The following is a 14,575-nucleotide window of genomic DNA, read 5'->3' as shown; positions in this document are numbered from 1 at the left end:
AAACATGGGATGCGTGAAAAAGTTGCGTGAAACTGTGGTGGCTAAATTCATGACAGATCATCATAATATTGCTCCCCATGACTTACCAGATGCATTTTAAGTAATATCTCATTTCATTACTACACCTAGTGATTTAATTCCACCTTGGGACACTTGCAAGCTATGAACCTAACATAAATCACCCTAAGGTCGTCAAACTCATTATTACACATGCATTTCATTCAAGTTCCGTTTATGCCTAATCCCACTACTTTCACAATTTTTCTGCCTCCTTTATGTTGATGAGTAGTGACTTGGATTGGCTGTCTATTAGTGGCAAATTCGTATTGCCTTTTGACTAATAATGAGGTACACCTTCTCCATTAAGAATCACTGGCTTTAGCAGGGTCTCGGCTATAGGATTTAGTTGGTTTATTGAAATAGCTTTTAGCAAAAGATCTTACATCAGGTTTTGGTTCGTTGCTGAGATTCAATCGGTTATTGGCTTGTTTGCAGCTATATTTAGCTTTTATAGCTAGATTTAGGCCTTTAGGTGATGATTTTGTTATATTTTTGTGTCTCATTTTCCTATTTTTGGTAAATTGCCTGAATTCTCCCAAGGTATATTATAACGGATAATAGAATAATGTGACCCATTATTAGACATCAGTTGCATATGAATATCAAATCCGGCAAAAGGAGCTTCGGACTAGTCAATAACAATTTTTGATGTGTTTGAAATTACATGTAGTACATTGATCACAATTGACCCACAAAACTAGCTATATTGTTGGTTCTGTTTACATGTCAAACACATGGCCGCTATGACAACCAGGTCGCTGAACAGCGTACCGCCTGATTTTGACAGTCGTCACTCTCATTTTTACGTACTAGTAGATATCACTGTTTAGATTCAGTCATCACTGCATTCTCCTTGCTCGACACTTGGACCTTTTTCTTCGTTGAAGTACAAGCTCTCAAACTTGTTCTGTGTAGGTTTGTTGGCTCAACGATCCTTTCATCTTTTGTGCTGCACCATATCAACCCTGAGCTCATCAGTAAATGAAAAATACTGCCTCATGTAATTTGCGAATGGTCCATTGTTCTTCGCCCATCCGACATGATATAACCCATCAGTTTGCCTCTTACAGCACCCCTAGTAAAAAAATGTTGCACCTCAATCTAGACTTACATTTTTAGATAACAGAAATGAGTTATGTCTCATCGTTACAATCTACATTGACATTTGACTGTGTGCAAGATTGGCGTTTTAGAATGTCAGGTGTAATTATCTTTGTCTTTCTTGCAAATCATTGTTAGATTGTTTTGTTCATTTGTAACAGCATCAGAGGTATGCTGCATTTGTTAGTAGTTTTCCACCTGATAGTCTATATTTTTTGAACAATCTGATGACTTATAATTGTTGCAATTATCAAAGATTTTTTTTAATTTGCAGCCTACCAACTTCTGCTTGGGAAAACAAACTTGCTTGATTTTCAAAGCAGAATTTAGTAGGATTCCTTGCTTACAATTGATAAGGGTGTAAATTTTAGCGGAGACTAACTTACATCAATCAAAAAACCAATCCACCAACAATCAAATGAACAATAAAAAATTTGAAGTTACTGTTATGTATTCCTCTCAAACACTAGAACTACTCGAGTCGAATTGGGATCGTAATTACACCATCACCTTGAAGCAGTATAGCAGAATCTGGATAATTAAACTCCATATAGAATCTAATTTATACCCTTTGTTTTTCTTAATGTGAATAGCTCAAAGCAATATAATGGGACCTCAACTGTACATATTCATATTGGCTGTTGAATAGTTGTCAAACTAATATTGTTTAAGTTGTTTGTTAGATTTTTATCACTGTCTTACTGGATCTTTTGCTTTTAAAGATATTCCAGACCCATCTAGTTTGCCAATAAATAAATAATAGATTTTTCGCTTAATGTTTAATCCATGTATCAGGTGCTATAAAGTATTAGCTAAGGGTGGTCGGTAAATTTGCACTATACCATTTAGGAACTACTGGCATGTATAAATTTTGATTTGATTCAACTCGTGGTCAATTTGTCAACATTTTCGGAGTTGGGGAATAAACAACCTACGTTCTGGACATGACCTATCATCATCAATATTGTTACAATATTCCACTATATTCTCCCAATGTGTAATTACAATTTAGTATACTATTAAATGTTTCAAGCATAAAATGGCTATGTCTTTATGTTTCTGTCTAGTCCAGTTACATCCAACATAGCTTCATAAAATATTTGTGGAACCAGGTATTGTCTACAAAAAGGTAGCCAGTTTTTAACTGGATTTTGGCTGTGTTTTATTTTATTGACAAGTATGTTTATTGTCAACTTTATTTCGCTAAATTATTTGACAGGTTTTTTTGGTTCTGAAGCCAAATTGAAGCATTAATCCCATATAATTATTTTCATTTACAATATGAAATTGAGATACTTCAGATAGAAAATCTCAAACAGGAAGAACAATTTATGATATATAATGGATAGTAGCTAATATATTTATATGACATCCTCCAAGGGTTGTTAGCTTACCTTGTTGACGTTTTTATTCTATACAGCAAGCTGAATAAAGTAAAGTTACCTTAGTTTCATAAATACCAAATGAATGCTGTTATGACAGCTGCCTGATCCTGCTGATTGGAGGAATGGTGCCACACATTGTTTATGTTGCTGAGGGGATTAGGTTGATATCGTCCATTACTAAAAAAGTAGCCTGTTTTTAGCTGTATGTTGGCTGGTGGTTTAATTTTATCAACAAGTATGTTTATTTTGTATTTTATTTTGCTGAATTGCTGTATTATCTGACAGGTTGTTATGGTTCTAAAGCCACATTGGAGAATTAATCCCATATATTTATATTCATATACAATATGAAATTGAAATACTTTAGATGAAAAACTCAAGCAAGGACAGTTTATATATGATTAGTAGCTAATCTATTCATATGACATACTCCAATGATTGTTAGCTTACCACGCTGACGTTTTTTATTCTATATAGCAAGCTGAATAATGTACAGTAAGTACTGAAGTAAAATGACTTTAGTTTTATGAATACCAAATAAACGCTATTATAACGGCTGCCTGATCCTGCTGATTGGAGGAATGGTGCCACACATTGTTCGTGCTGCTGAGGGGATTAGGTTTAAATCATCAATTACTCAACAAAAAACAGCAGGCAGATAATTGACACTGTTACAGTTGAAGCCTGTAAATTTTTCAACTAAAAGAAACCAGGCAGATAATCGATAGTTACAACCAATGCCTGTCTTGATTTTACTCCCAAATAATTTTCAGAAAAATAATCACAAGGAAAATAACCAATAGTAGTTGAGTCAACATGAATTTCTACTAACCAGGTTTGAGTTTATGTTATAATGCCGGACAAAGTACTAGAAATGGCTTCAAGTTGTTGCAGGTTCACCACACATTGTTCGTCCTGCTGAGGGGATTAGGTTGAAATCATTCATTACTCAATAAAAAAACAGCAGGCAGATAATTGATACTGTTACAGTTGAAGCCTGTCAATTTTTCAACTAAAAGAAACCAGGTAGATAATCGATACAGTTACAACAAATGCCTGTCTTGATTTTACCCACAAATATTTTTCAGAAAACTATTCACAAGGAAATTAACCAATAGTAGTTAAGTCAACATCAATTTCTGCAAACCAGGCTTGAGTTTATGTTATAATGCCAGACAAAGTACTAGAAATGGCTTTAAGTTGTTGCGGGTCAAGGTTTTAAAATCACATGGAATGTCAATTATGTAGCATTCAAAATACTGATTCATTATTTTATACGTTGTGATAATAATAATAAGGGCAATGCAAGGAAAGAAGTGACTAGATGACTAATTCAAGACACTCATCTTTTGTGTGGCTCTGAATACTATGGTCTCAAGTCATACATGCAATGACTTTGTAATCATCTCTTCTTGAGCAATGTCTCTTATCAGGCATGTCACACCACTCATCCACTTCTGATTTATCAGCAGAATCAAATTGCCTGAACAAGGCTTATTGTAGCTGCTCATATCTATTACTATGCAACAAAAGCATAACTGCTAAACTTTTTAAAATATATTGATTTCTCTTTACTTTTCCATGGATTCGCTTTTGCACCTTGTGCTCTTTTATTAGCAATAACAGATAAATATCTCTTTGTCGCTAAACGATGTATTTGGCATTATTTAATGTTAAAGCAATATTCCTTGTTAAAACGTGTGAAGCTTGATCAACAAAGCCCAAATGGAAGTATTGAAAATGTTTAAAATTGAATAGCTGGTGCGGTACTTTAATGCGCTTCATTCGCATCATGCGCATCGGTACTGTTTCCATGATCTGTAAGCATGATGGATTCGATGAAGTTTTGCGAATCGCAAAACTTGCTTAGCTTGCGAATTTATGCTGCTTCCATGATGCGGTTAACTTGCGGATTGGCTCAGATTTGCGGATCATGCGCATCATGAAAACACTGTTTACCTTGCATCTCACGAAAAGTTGAAAACGTGTTGCTTGTTTTTTTCTGACTATACCTTCTTGGTCATGCTTAATGCACAGGAAATATAACCACAAACCTGAATATTGACGGGGTGCAGGTTTACTCCTTGCAATTTTTTTGCACTTTGACCAACTATTCTCTTCCTTTTCTAGAGCCCTTGTTCTACTCCAACTCTGTGATAACTTCCTTAAACCATAACTGCCACGAACAACTTTTATCGTATTTACTAGGTAAATCAGACATGCTGATTCCGATTTTGTAATCAAAATAAAGATTAGGCCACTAACTTTCAGAGTAATAAAGGATTTTTTATAGCGTTTTAATATCGGTCTCGAAAACAACACGATCGGCATAACAAGCTCCGCCCATAAATACTTGACGTAACCTAGCTTTTTAGGAACATAAATTACGTAGAGATGTTTAGACCGATTTAGAATAATAGAGATGGGTGTTTTAAAATCTATTAATATCTAAATCCAGCTTTAAAAATAATATGTCTTTTCTGAAAGGTAGATGAGCTATTTAGCATTGCATATTTAAAAAGCGCGATAACAACGCTAGCTCGTGATAAAACCGCGCTTTTTGAGCTCGTTTTTCTCGGCGTCCAGCCCATTTAAACGTCATGTAACAAGCTGCGAGCAATTTTGAATAGTTTATATCCCTTTCATAAAAAACTGAAATTATTTTACAGGCTGGATTTAGATAATAATGGGTTTTAAGACACCCATCTCTATTATTCTAAATCGGACTAAACTTTCCTAACTTCCGTTTCTGAAAAAGCTAGGTTTCGTCACATATTTATGGGCGGAGCTTGTAATGCCGATTGTGTTGTTTTCGAAACGGATATTGAAACGCTTTAAAAAAGCCTAAATGACTTTGAAGGTTAGTGGACTAATCTTTATTTTGAGTACAAAATCGGAATCAGCGTGTCTGATTTACCTAGTAAATACAATAAAAGTTGTTCGTGACAGTTATGGTTTAAGCTCCGTTTTGGACATCAGCAATGTCCTATTCAAACATTCTCCGTACCTTTTCTATCTCTCTGCTTTTAAAGGTGCAAACAAGGAATTTATAACTAAGACCATGTAAACAAAACACGTGTACGCTTGCACTGATCAACTCTGCTCTTGCAATGTGGTGTGTCAAATCGGATATGTCACTTCTATCATCCAATTCTGATATCTTGAGCTGGTTCTGCTTTACCTGTTCATATCCATAATTACTGTGCTGAAAAAACACGTATGCAGGCCTATCACTACAGCATTTTTAGATAGCTTGCATGACGAGTATGAAGATGACTCGACAAAAAAGCAAATTTTACTTTTTATTTTTGCCTCAATGTTCAATTTCACAAGAACCACATTTTATCTATACCCCTAGTCATCAACCATACGATTAATGTTCACCTTTGGTTGGATAGGCTACTTACCTTTGCTGTTAAGACAGTTTCCTGATCCTGCTGACTGAAGGAATGATGTGAAGCATTAATAGAGCCATCACTTGATGAGCTCATTGCCAGCGTGTTACCCAAAACACCCTCTAGCTTCTGAATTTTTTTGAAGTTTTTCTGCGCTTCTGAAAGTTGATTAGTATACTTGCACTGATCAACTCCTCTCTTGCAATGTGGTGTGTCAAATCAGATATGTCACTCCCATCATCCATTTCTGACATGAGCAGGATGAAATATCTAGAACTGGTTTTGCTTTACCTGTTCATATCCATAATTACTGTGCAAAAAAACAATTGCTGATTTATTTGACAAGCGGTTTTGGTCCTGAACCCAAATTGGAGGGTTAAACCCATATAACTATATTAATGTACAATATGAAATTGAGATACTTTAGATAAAAAACTCGGACAAAAAGGACAATTTATGATATGAGTAGTAGATGTTATATGTACTGTATATAGCTAATCTGTGTATATGACATCCTTAAAGGATTGTTAGCTTACCATGTTGACGATCTTTATCCGATACAGCAAGCTGAATAAAGTAAAATCACCTTAGTTGTATGACTACTAAGTGAATGCCGTTATGACAGATGCCTGATCCTGCTGATTGGAAGAGTGGTGCCACACATTGTGCTTGCTGCTGAGGGGATTAGGTTGACATAATTCGTCACTCAACACAAAAACAAGGCAGATAATTGATACTGTTAGTTGATGCAGGTAAATGTTTCAATGGAAAGAAACCAGGCAGATAATTTATACAGTTGCAAACAATGCCTGTCTTGATTTTACCCACAGATATTTTTCAGAAAACTCACTAGAAAAATAGCCAATAGTAGTTGAGTGAACATCAATTTTTATTAACCAGGTTTTAGTTTACGTTATAATGCAAGATAAAATATTAGAAGTGGACTAAGTTGTTGCAGGTCAAAGTTTTAAAATTACATGGAATGTCAGTTATGTAGAATTTAAAACACCAATTAATTAGTTCATGCATGATAATAATAATAATGGCAATGCAAGAAAGAAAAAATATAGGCATCTAAATTATGACTAGTTCAAGACAAATTCATTTTCTGTTGCTTTAAAGACTATGTAAGTCATACATACAATCACTTACTAATCATCTCTTCTTGAGCAATATGTCTCTTATTAAGCATGTCGCACCCTCATCCACTTCTGATGTATCAGCAGAATCAAATAGCCTGAGCAAGGTTTAATGTACTTGTTCATGTCCATCCTTTGCAACAAAAACAGGAAGGTTTACAAAATGCTTAAGCAAATATCCTGTTTTTAAATGTACCTCATTTCTCTTTGCTTAAATGATTAATTTCACATAAACAATCTGTGTTTTAGTCATTGATCAAATGATTTATTTGTATTTATGGTGAAGCTGAATACATAAATATAGTTCTTTCTGCTGTTATAACAGCTGCCTGATCCTGCTGAGTGGAGGAATGGTGCCACACATTGTTTATGCTGTTGTGTGTGATTGTTGCTACCATGTTTTCACAAACATTCTCTAGCTCCTCAATAAGATCTGAGAAGTTTGAAATTTGAAAGTAAACTTGAAAATTCCGAATACGCTTTTTACTTCTTCCTTTTTATCTCACTAAATCGTCATTTTTAATTTGTTTTTGAACAATCTCCAGACCGTCCACTATTTTCACTGACATTTTCTAGAAGTGTCCGAAGAATCAATGTTGAAAAAGATCTATAAAGAGCCGAGTTATTACTAACCAGCACCAGCGCTGCCTAGCCACTACCCGAAGTTGGGTCAACATTGACTTCTCAGCTGTTATTGCTGTCTATTCTATCTTTACCTTGCATCTCACGAAAAGTTGTGGACAAGATGCTTGTATTATGAGAATATGCCCCTTTGGTCATGCTAAATGCACAAGAAATGAAACCACAACCTGGGTATTGACTGGGTGTAAGTTTATTCCCTGCAATTTTTTAAACCTCGACCAACTATTCTCTTGCCTTTCTGAATACCTTCATTTACCTCAACTCTATGATAGGTTCCTCAAGCTCGGTTCCTTAGACCAGCCAAGTCCTGTTCAAGCGTTCTCTGTTTGTTTTTTTTTTGCTCAAGAAAGGTACAAGCAAGACATTTATAACTAAAACCATGTAAACATCACACGCGCACATTTGCACTGGTCATCTCTTCTCTTGCAGTATGGTGTGTCAAATCAGAAATGTCACTCCTATCTTCAATTTCTGACAACCTGAACTGGTTTTGGTTTACCTGTTCATAATTACTGTGCAGAAAAACACACGTGCATGCCTATCGCTACAGCGTTTTTGGATAGCTTGAAGGGAGAGTATGAAGGCGTCTCGATAAATACGCTATTTTTACTTTATTTTTTCTTTTGCCTCGATGTTCAATTTCACAAGAACCTCATTTTTATCTATACCATTAGTCATTAATCAGATGTTGCCTGATCCTGTTGACTGGAGGAATGATGTGACGCTTCGATAGAACTATCACTTGGGCTGATTGTTGCCACCATGTTACCAAAAACGCCCTTTAGCATCTGAATTTTTTAAAGTTTTTTGAGATTTGAATGGAATTTAGGAGGTCATATTATGTTTTGTATTTCTTCCTTTGCCTTGTACAACAATGCGGTAGCAAAATCTTGGTTATTGTTTGTGAAACAAAATACAACTTACTAAAAATTTACAAGAGCCTGTTTTTGCATATATTTACTGTAGCTGCTATACGGTTAGCGAGCAAGGGTGCTGTTACAAAAAATCTATTCAAAAATGCTATGGATTACTATACTATAAACCTGATAGTCCGACAGTACAATAAACAAAGTGCTGAATGTCTTTTTAGACTGAAAAGTTTTTAAGAGTAACAATATATAAAATATTTGAGGCATAATTTCACAAACACCCTGAATGTTGAAATGTTAAAATTGCATGATCAGATAGTTGATCCGGACTTGGTTCATCGTTCATTATACTTTCATTGACATTTCCTGAAAGCCATGAGAAGGAACGATACATCAGAATGGCTCTATAACAAGCTGTGTTAGAACCTACTGCCCTTCGCATTAAAAAAGCATTATCTGCTGATGTTTTAGAAATCACTTGCGAAACTTTCTGCACAGCTGTTGTAAAATCTTTGTTAGGTGCAAGTTACCAGTTATGTTATCATTATGAATACAATATCAAGCTGTCAGTTTAAATTATCAGTCTTATAATCAATCTGTTTTAACGCTGGTTGCCTGCAGTTGCCTGTAACAATTGTCTCTACAAACTGCAGTAGAAAGGCACTACAGAGTTTTAATGCTTTGCGCAGATTCCTCACACACATTCAACAATCAAATAACTCAAAGCATTACTGAAATTTATTTTGTTCACTGCCTAATACACTTGTTCCTTTTTTACCACTTGTTATGGCTAATCAAAATGGTTATATAACGTTATGGTTATAACGTATTATTAACTTAAAAAAAACTGACAACATTGAAAACATTAAACACAACACAATAAAATGTAGGCTCTGTACTTATACCTGATAATTAATAAATTTAATGATACATACACTGTGATTAATCTATACATACGAAAATTATTCATCATGGTCAAGTAGATCATCCACACAAGCAGTTGGCAGACTGCCAAAATAAGCGCCGATTTTCTGGCATATGAGGACAAAGGTTTGATATGATGGCCACCTTTTTTCATCAAGAAATCCCAAAGGATTATCCGCAACGCTTTCTTCTACGAAACTGGGCAAGAATTGGATAGAAATGGCCTAGATGGCTTGCTATGCTTTGATGCGCATTGAGCAGGTACATACTTCCAGAAGTGATGCCAGGCTGATAGCGTGTATACTTGTTTTTTTCTACAGATAGAATGAAGTCATTAAAGTGGTATATTTTATCGTTTTTCCTTACCTCTCATTCAACGGCAGTGTAATTACTATCAGCACTCAGAAGTGTGTGGCCCGTTTTAAATATTTTAGCGTCATAGATTGGCTAGATACTTTATCAGAGTTGATCAGGTCTGTCAATGCATTACATAACGTATACTTCTTGTCCCCCCCTGCAATTGTCCATATAGTATTTGATGTTGGTATATTGTCCATTTTTCGGTGCTGCAGAAATAAATAAGGAGGTGATGTCATCAGCCTTTTTACCAGCTAAAGGCCCATTCCACACCATTGATTCTGCCCTGACTTTGCCCCCTTTGGCAAATAAACTGGCGCTGCCAGTATATTTGCCAAAGGGCAAAAGTTTGTTGAAAAGCTATAAGACGTTTGGTGAAGTAGGCTGACTTATAGCCGGGAAGCTTCGGGGTCATTATTACCTTTTGAAAGGTCTAAATTTCTCACAATGTTGCCTTTAACCTGAGCATCGTCCCTTCTGCAGCATTCTCGCGCTGTACTTGCCACTTGCAAGGGCTTCTCTTTTAACTTATACAGAACACAGTCAGTACCAACACATTCACCATTAGTTAATTCATGTCGTGGATCGCTGGTAAGAAAAGAGCATGTCTCAGATTCCTCTTTATTAAGTTTGGCAAAAAAAAAATTAAAGTTATTGACCTTCCGCATGTACGTTGTATGGTTCACCTTGCTCCTGACGTGTACCTGTTGGTAGTTCGAATGCATCTCTCGGATCATGGAGCCATGAGGGGAATAGAGAAAATGTGGCGCGTGTTCTCTTCCTTGTGAAATGCAAGGGTTGTATGAATGAATGTGTGAATTTATTTGTTCATGCAATGGATTCACCTCCAGCTTCTTTCGTCTACTTTGGTCAGGGGTTATAGCCAGCTAAGATTGATGGCCAGCCTTTGCCGTCTGTATAACATGGGATGTGATGTTATATCCCAAAGTGTGCAAAACGAATTTCTTACACCCTTTCTGCCGCTGCTTTTCAGTGTCCGTCAAATGGTATACATAACTTGTCTGAAAAGGAATTGAAATGAATATTATTTCAATTGTGTAAGAAACTCAGTCGAAGAAAATCTGTTTTGCTATGAATCTTACTGTTTATATTAGCTGTTAAATAGTTGTCAAACTAATATTGTTTAAATTGTTAGTAGTTTAATTTTTTGTTGTCTTACTGAATATTGCTTTTAAAGATACTTCCAGCCCATCTTGTTTGCCAATGAATAAATGGCAAATGTCTTGCTTAATGTCGTACCTTTGTTTTGCTTGTGTTGGGCAAATTTTTATTGTCATTTACAAACCAGCATACATGAATTTTCAATCTTATTGACTCGTATCCAATTTGTCAACATTTTCGTAGTTGGTGAATAAACCACCTATGTCCTGGACATGACCTGTCATCGATATTGTTACAATATTCTACTATATTCTCCCAATGCTTAATTACAATTTAATATACTGTTAGATGCTTCAAGTATAAGATGTCGATGATCTGTTTCTATGTTTCTGTCTAGTCCAATTACATCCAACATGGCTTCATAAAATATTTGTGAAGCCAGATATTGTCTACAAAGAATTAGTCTGTTTTTGGCTGTTTGTTAGCTGTTGGTTCCATTCTCCCTCTACCAATCCTAGCCCCTCGACCATCCTTAGCCCCTCTATCCTAGTTCATCTACCACCCTTGGTCCGCCTTCCTCTCCTACCACCCCTACTGCTGACTATCTTTTCTACCTCGCCTTCAACTGTTCTGTAACAATTGGGCTTGGTGGCAACCATCCTCGGTAGATGTTTTGCTTCGATCTCTTTCAAGCTGTATGATGGACCTGTTGATGCTAAGATTGGCGGCTCCACACCAACATACACTGGGTTTTATCCTGACAAGATGTTTTCCATCTCCTTGAAGAGGTCATCAATGTAATCTACAAAATTATGAAACGGACAATTTTGTTGATAATTTGACTGGTTTGTATAAAACCACTGTGAAAGCAATCGTGATGTGATCAATAAAGCAGCTTTGAGAAACCTACGAGGACATGGACAAAAAATAGACCCCGTTTATTTGGTATGGACATTTTTTAATCAGCGGTGGTAAGTCTGCCACACTCACTATATGTAGCATCTTGTCTCCGATAAACAGCAGTTGGTACTCGCTTGGTCGCCTTACGGCTTACTCCTATGAATGACAACAAGTTGTGTTACATCACTCTTCAGTTTGAAATCTCTGTTACAGATTCAGAATATAATAATTTGCCTTTACTGCTGTAATAGGAAGAGGTCATCATATGCATCTGCAAACAAAGTTACCTATGCTGTATGTTACTGATCCTATCTTGAGCCTGGCAATCATGCGAATCCTTAGTTAAATTGACAAATTGGAGGCAGCTGTCTTGACTAAGTTGGGCACATGCAGACATGACAAGGTTTATAGATGGAATGCTTCGCATATGGGTATGAGGGATAACATACATGCAGTAAAAAGTAACAACATTAACACATCAGAGATAGGCAGTTGTTATACTTATGAACTGGTGACCTACTTTGGAGCAAGTGTTCTTTTTTTCTCTAATCTGTTCTCTCTTATAGTAAGTGATACAGGTTGTTGCTTTCTTGGTGATGGTACTGATGCGCCAGATTGAAGTTGAATGGTTGGTGCAGCATCATCCTTTAAATTGAGCCTGAAATATTTTAAAGAGATTGTTTTTCATACATTTAAGTTTTGTAAGCAGACTATATTCATGATGCGGTGGTGAACAATCACATAAATGTAGACCATGTTAATTAATGTGCGCTGCTGACTTGACAATATTGCTATTGATACAGCTAGACTATCAACTCATGGTATCCAAAATCTTTTAGATGGTTTTTATTCATGATAATTCTACAAAAAGAGTTGGTTCTGGTGCAGTCAGTTTGATTCTTCTCATTGTGATCAGGTTGGGTTTGCTAGCTACCTAGTACCAGAGAGGTAAAACTGGTTGAATTATTAGGATAATATTATGCACATTTACTGAGGAATTAGAAAGCACCCATGCGTTTGAACAAAGATATACATCTCATTATTCTGATGTGGTGTAAGATCTTTAGTACAGAAAACATAACTTATCTCTGATGGCATTTTATTATTTATTATAATATACTCACGTGACACCAGACATCATAAAATATTGATTATAGTTGGTGAATGAGTCTGTAGAGAAATGCCTAAAGCCTAGATGACTGTTACTTGTCCATTTGAAGTTCTTAACTTTGGTCGAGACAAAGTGAGTCCATTGAATTTGAAGAGAACTCACATTCCATTCCTTCAGATGGTCTGAAGCTTCACAGTTAGCAGCTGCCCATCTTCTGCTCATCTTATCCTAGAAACAGTGGCGAAATTGTCTATTTCAAACATCAATGTTACCTTGGTTGTCAAGTAGAGCGAAACAACAATCACAATAGACTCGAGCTGCTTGGGGAAGCTTTCTCAATGACTTCTTGAGTGAGTAAAAGTGGAGGTTTTCTGACTGAAATAGAGACCTGTATTACTCGTTATAACAATAAAAATAATTATTCGCAGTGCCATGGTACAGTGTGACCACCAAACATAGATAGAAAAGGTTACATCAAGCTAGGACTACGCCTTAGCTCTTTGTTGTGATCAATTATAACAATGTAGTGGTGACCAACATCGGACATGGACCCAATGGTTCATAATCATATATTGATTTATTATTTATAGTAAAACGGAACACTGACAACTACATTAATGAATAAATAAAAGATGAGAAAGAAAAAATATTGCTCAAATGAATTTATACAATATATAAATAATATAATATATACATGTATATTGTTGTTCGAACAGTTCTGGGATGAACTAACAAACTTGAACTTCGTTCTCTCTCTTTTTTGCCTAAGCCCTAAACTTTAGTTCTGCTTATCGCAGTTGTATAATTGTAAGCTGGCATAAGCAACAGATCACGTCAGACACAGCTAGAAAACTCATCTACTCTATTATAAATAACGAGAACAAACTGGTTTGAACGACTGAAATGATGTCGATTGCTGGACAATATGGAATTTTTTTGTTCAGGAAATTATGTGAAAAAAATGCGAATGGCGGTGAGAATCTTAGTTTAATTGAGTCTCATCACTAATAAAGGTTCCCTTAAACATAGATATGGAACTTAATTTCAAAAGAGTGACGACATTTATTGACACTGGCTTCATACGGATATGCCTTCGATGGAGACTTCACCGAGATATTATTTTACTGCGTGCACTGTAAAAAAAATCTATGCAGTATTCAATCACCTCAGATGGTCATTTTTCAATGCACCTGAAAAACTACACACTCGAAAATTATGCAATGTCCATGCGCTATTCATTCAATAAAAACACACTTCTATTCATCGTTTTATGCGATGTGCAACTAAAAATTAACGCACTGCTGATGGTCATTTTTCAAGGCAATTTCTATTCACACTGTGCATTAATCATAAAACCAAAATATGTACGCACTTAGCGTTTAAAAATTGCAGTTTTTAAACATTGACTGAGTTTTCTATACGAAGACGATTTTCACACGCTGAGTGCATTTAGCATTGCAACCTGGTTTTACACGCTTGGCGCATTATATTTTAGGGTCAAATTTGAACGCAGCAAGTGTTTACAAGTTTAATCACTTTACAAACAGCTCTGCGTTTTTTTCAGCCAAGG

The sequence above is a fragment of the Watersipora subatra genome, chromosome 4 (genome assembly GCF_963576615.1).
Source record: "Watersipora subatra chromosome 4, tzWatSuba1.1, whole genome shotgun sequence".
In the NCBI taxonomy this organism is placed as follows: Eukaryota; Metazoa; Bryozoa; class Gymnolaemata; order Cheilostomatida; family Watersiporidae; genus Watersipora; species Watersipora subatra.
The sequence above is the reverse complement of the archived record's forward strand: the minus strand, read 5'-3'. Positions refer to the sequence as shown.